Source organism: Myxocyprinus asiaticus, chromosome 16 (assembly GCF_019703515.2).
Source record: "Myxocyprinus asiaticus isolate MX2 ecotype Aquarium Trade chromosome 16, UBuf_Myxa_2, whole genome shotgun sequence".
In the NCBI taxonomy this organism is placed as follows: Eukaryota; Metazoa; Chordata; class Actinopteri; order Cypriniformes; family Catostomidae; genus Myxocyprinus; species Myxocyprinus asiaticus.
In genome coordinates, this window is record NC_059359.1 from 18,263,968 (window position 1) to 18,269,444 (window position 5,477).

The following is a 5,477-nucleotide window of genomic DNA, read 5'->3' on the forward strand; positions in this document are numbered from 1 at the left end:
GTACAATGGCGAAATCTTTTTGGAGTGAACCCAATAAAGAGTCAAATATGACTCATTACTTCAGTTCATTGTGGAGCATGTCACTTTCAAAGAATGTTTATTATAGAGGTTAAAGGCTTTATCATGTTGAATATCTGTTTTTGTCCTTAACTAAAATAACTAGAACATTTTATTTTATTTTTTTTACTCTTTATAAAAACTAAATACAGGCAAAATAACATGTTTTAAATAAATTAATTGTTTTAAACAGCCAGAGGAGGCCCCTCAGTCATGCTGGAATGTTTTTTTTATTTGCATTAATACTGTATTTGCCCTTAAAAGGAATGTTCCAGGTTCAATGGACAGCATTTGTGGCATGATGTTGATTATCACAAAAATTAATTTTGAACCTCCTTTTAAAAAAAACAACAAAAAAAAACATCAAGGTTACAGTGAGGCACTTACAATGAAAGTGATTGGAGACAATGAAGGTGAACGTGGCCAATTTTTGGAGGGTCAAAACACAGAAATGTGAAGCTAACAATTTTCTAAAAGCACTTGCATTAATTCTTCTGTTAAAACTTGTGTATTTTTTGAGCTGTAATGTTGTTTAAATTGTAATTTTTACAGTTGTTTTAGGGTTTGTTGACACTACATCGTCATGGAAACAAAGTTGTAAAATTGAATATAACTTTACACAGAAATTCAGAATTCATTCATTTCAATTCATTTCACTAAAATCATGTTTACACGCATATCCTTTATGTCTTGTGGTTATACTTTTTAAAAAGTGAGTATTTTAATGTTAAAAAAATTGGCCCCCCTTCAGTTCCTTTGTAAGTGCCTCACTGTAACCTTGATTTCTGCTTTATTTAAAGAAAAGGAGGAATGAGTCGAAATTAATTTTTGTGGTAATCAACATTATGACACAAATGTTGTTCAAATGTTGTATCAAAATATGTTCACGGACATGACGTAATGACGCAAGGATGTACATCATAAGCCAGTGATTTCACGGCAAATCAGACCCAACAGCTCAAAATATTTTTTTTTTTATTATAGGCTTACCGTAGTGAGTTACTGTCACTTTCACTTCCACATTCTTCTTTTGTTTTTGCAGATTCGCATTCTTTTTGCATATCGCCACCTACTGGGCAGGGAGGAGAATTTTTGGAAAAATGGACTTAAATATTGATCTGTTTCTCACCCACACCTATCATACTGAATATATAGATTTAACCACTGGAGTCTTATGGATTTCATTTTATGTGCTTTTTGGAGCTTTAAAGTTCTGGCCACCACTCACTTGCATTGAATGGACCTACAGAGCTGAAATATTCTTCTAAAAATCTTTGTTTGAGTTCAGCAGAATAAAGAAAGTCATACACATCTAGGATGGCATGAGGGTGAGTAAATGATGATAGAATTTTCATTTTTGGGTGAACAATCCCTTTAAGGAATACCTGGAGTGGCAGATCAAAAGACCATTTAATGTAATAAATTATAGTCAAAAAGTAGACGCCCGTGCAATTTTTGACCCACATATGCATTCTAGGGTTAAACTATTCTTTGTTTTCACAAGTGTCATTCCTGTTGATCATTAAGACTAAATAAGTCTGCCCCAAACATTTTGCAACATTTAAACTATCAGGTAGCTTATGCTTCTCATCTCATCTGTACCGTGAGTTCATGCATGGCAATCAGCATATTGCCCGATACATCCTCGTGCTCTGATTACACAGGAACATAATTCCATTCACAAATTAAAGTCATAGATTATTCAGCACTAATAGATTGAGACAGATGACAACAGCCTCTAAAATCACCTAATCACTTTACCAAAAGAAAATGCTACAAAAAAAAAAAAATGTCACCACCACTTCTACATTTTGGCTGTGTTTGTTTGTTTGTTTTTTTGGGGGGGGGGTGTTCCTTGGTTCCTATGTGCCAGGAACGGCATCCAGTGGAGTTTCTGGTGCCCCCGTAGGGAATAGGTGCACTATGCAGACTAGATATGCATATAGGGAGCGGCAGTACCGGTCAGTAATACTACACTGAAGATGAATAATACCAAGAAATGTATTCAGATGGTCCCTTACCACATCCTTCACAGTTTTAGCAATAATTGCTTTTTGATTTATTAATAATAGTGTTCATCCTTCCTTATATGCTAGAACCATCCTGACCCATGACTTATAAAAAACAGAACTATTTTTATTTCTTTAATTATCTTATATATATATATATACACACACATATACACACACATACTGTATACACATCTATGTTGGTTTATATGTATTTTAAAAAAAAACATATTTACCTTTTTAATTATTTTTTCATTCACCTGTACTTCTTGTCTTTATGACTTAGTGATAATATTCATACATTGTTAATCTATGTAATTTTTACATCTTATTGAACATTTATATATGACCTTCTGTTTTTTAATAAAAAATAAAAAAATCCATAGTTTTAGTTTTATGTGTGGACTTTTCAGATGGTCCCTTAACACACCCTCCACAGTATTAGCACGTTTCAGCACAATGTGCTGACTTTTCAGATGACCCCTTACAAACCATATGAAAAATGTCTAAATTACTGTATATCAGTGTTAAATTAAAGACTGTTGCCAACGGTCGCCATCGTTCGTGTCACCAGAAGTCGCCAGCTATCATTGAAAATGAATGAGATGAGGTCGTTTTGTCACTGCGTGTCGCTGGCAGTGTGAACGCAGCTTTAGGCTGCGTTTCCACTGGCGCAGAAGAAATCTGCTCAAAGCCGCTCACAACGCTAAGAAACAGCTTGTTCCGCACAGCTGTCAATCCCACAATCCACCTCGGCTTCCATAGAAATGAATTGAAAATGCTCGCTCAGCTTCGCTCAAATCGCACCAGCGGAAACGTACCATTAAGGCCCAAACATACTCTATGCAAGTATGTGAATGAAGACACACCTTGCTACGCCAGCTCAATTTCACACGTCGTTGCATTGTGAAATGTGTCAGCGCTCAATTCATAACACAACGCAAGTTCGTGCTGCATTCTCTGCGTTGCCACAAGGGGCGCTACAGCAGATTTTTTTCTTTCAATCAACAACTGTCATGGCGGACTCTTTTTGATTGAATCTTTTCTAAATATATATATGACTTTTTGTCCCCAGTCCATTCAAATGAACTTGTTTTTCTCCGTGTCTCTGCCCATTCCTCAACTATCGACTCATCTACCACATCCGAGCTACATCCGAACACGTAGGCTGCTGACTTGCTGCCTAATCAGTTAATGGCTTAACTGACAGCTGTTTTGAATGAATGGAACTCTTAAGGAAACTGGTCTCCGAACAGTTTGAAAAGCACCTTATTTTCATCCTGCCTGCATATACAGCCTACGAAGGCAGCATTTTCCTTGTTTCGGATGCAGCACTGGTTTCGTGGTCATGCCTAAAAAATCTATTGCCCTCTTGTGGTCTGAAGTTTGTAACCGCCAGAGCAACGCAAGAGCGCACAAGCCAAGTGCTCGCATCTGCGTACTTGCGTGAAGCATGTTTCGGCTTTTAGGCTGCATTTCCACTGGCGTGTAAATATTCGGCTCAAAGCTGCTCTCAATGCCAGAGAGCTGCCTCTTTGGGGCGTTACAGCGAATGTGGGCTGTCTTTGCAATCGCACACTTCCCATACTACTTTTACTGCTTCAGCCACGTCTATGGCAGAAATAGCAAGAGTAGCATGTAGTATGCCATTTAGAACTCATCCTGTGATTGTTTTCAGTTCACGGTCAATCAAATCATCATATATATGCGTGATTACAGCCAGAAAAATGCAAACTTTATTTCCAAATGCCCAATGTATAAAAACTGCTTTATGTATTGTGCTTTTTCATCCAGCCACAGTATTGTAACAATGTATGCGTGCAATCATCATTTGATGTCCGTTTCTGATTAAAGCACAGAATCCAGCAGAAACTTCAGCATTATCCTCATTTGTTGAAGCGCATATGAGAGATGTCATTGCTTTCAGCTCACAGTCATTGGCCGACCCTCAACGTTTGCTCTTCGCGCTGTCAATCCCACAATCCACCTCTAGAGCGTGGCGCTCGACTTCCATAGGAATGAAGTGAAAACGCTCTCTCACCTCCGCCAGTGAACACGTACCAGCTACAATGTCGCTGGCGGCCTGAACGGGGCTTAGGGGCAATTCACACCGAACATGGTTTTGTGTCCGTCCGCACTGTTTTTCAATTGATGTTTAAAGCAGGAGCGCAGCTTTTTTAGACGCAGTATCAGGTAAAAAAAAAAAAAAAGAAGAAAGAACTTAAGCTTTTAAACACGCGTCTCGAGTAACCTGCATTCTCTGTTCTTTTTTAGCTCAAAAACGCGTTCGGTCTGAACAACCCCTGAGCATCTTCAACTCGGCTCTGATGCACAAAAAATGCCGCCTAGGTAGGCAGTCACCTCCCTAGATTTTGAGAGACAGTCTCCCTGTACTATAGATAGTTTTCAAACATTTGTACTCTGACCGTGCATGCCATGTTCTCCGGTAAATGTACAAAAAATAAAAAATAAAAATAAGAATAATAAATGTCATTCATTTCCATGTCCGATACTTTTTAAGACGTTATCACAAAATAACATCCAGAGGGCTGAATGAATTTTAGTGCTCATGAAATCTCTCCTCCCTCTCGGTCAATGAAAACAATGGTTAGAATCAGCACGACTTTAACTGTCTTTCTTACCTTCTGTCTGTGGGCGCTCTCAGCTGTACACATCCAAGATGCAACAATATTGAGGTAAATAGAGGCTAGAAAACGACAGAAGTTTCTTTAAAAGCCTTAAGCGTCTGTTTTTTATATATTACTCAATAGACTTTAGACAGCAGGCGAAATACGGTCCCCGACATACCTTTACATCCCCATTTAAAACTAGAAAATAACATCAGGCGTCGAATAAAAAGATAATAATACCGACATGTCTGCATTCGCATCGAGGGCATTTTGCTTGGACTGGAAAAGATGTTTTTAAATGTATGCATGGTTGCCAAAGCTGCAGTCGGCGGAGATAGATCTGCATATGGAAATCAGGATAACCCTGGGTCCAAATTTTTTTAAACAGTGATGTACTGTTTTTTAATTAGACGGAAGAAATATCCGGCAGTCCAATGACTTAACAAACGCGGTATTTATACAGTTCATAATGCGACGTTCTGATTTAAAATCGCATCTCCTATCCTTTTTCTTACGGTTAGCATGGAACAGTGATTTGTAAGGAGCGATTCTTACAGTTAATTTCAACATGCTGTCATATTACCTGTTTCAGTTTCTTTATTTTCAACACTGACTGATCGCACTCATCTAAGCACCTTTTCAGTCGCGTTTGTGTTGGGGGCAAATGGATCACGGTACTATTTCTGTCCCTACCACACCCCCTGGAACTTCTGACCAATCAAAGAGCACTGTTTGATGACTGACAATTCCGTGCGCACGCGCAGTGTTAATGTGACCGTAG